This window comes from Propithecus coquereli, unplaced genomic scaffold (genome assembly GCF_000956105.1).
Source record: "Propithecus coquereli isolate 6110/MARCELLA unplaced genomic scaffold, Pcoq_1.0 Scaffold594, whole genome shotgun sequence".
NCBI lineage: Eukaryota > Metazoa > Chordata > Mammalia > Primates > Indriidae > Propithecus > Propithecus coquereli.
The window spans coordinates 338824-339280 of NW_012151885.1; positions in this window are offsets into that span (position 1 = coordinate 338824).

Here is a 457-nt window from a genome sequence, read left to right on the forward strand (position 1 = left end):
TATATCACCATTGTTTCTTAAAGCTGAATAGTACTCCATGGTATACATATACCACATTTTATTATAATAATTTAAAAATAGAGATATAATTCCTAATCCAAGTGAACATTGTCTTGATGAGTTAGTCCCAGATACTGCCGAACAGAGATATGTATTTTCAGATAGTAAGCTGGTATCAATGGTCCACTTTGGAAATACATCATAGACAAGGCTAGATGGTTGTTCCCGGTATATGCAACATACCAGATTTGAGAAATCATTGGTCATACATGTGTGGTAGGAGAGGATGAAGGCAATGCTTGCGACTAGAAGAGAAAATGCTCTTTTCTGGCCCCAAAGGCCATAAAAGTTGATTTCTTTCAAAGTTGATTCTGTTCATAGTCTAAGCATGGGGGAGAGAAATAAATAAAATTTAAAGTGATCTATGTTTTTCTGTATGTCCATTGGCTCTTCTGTC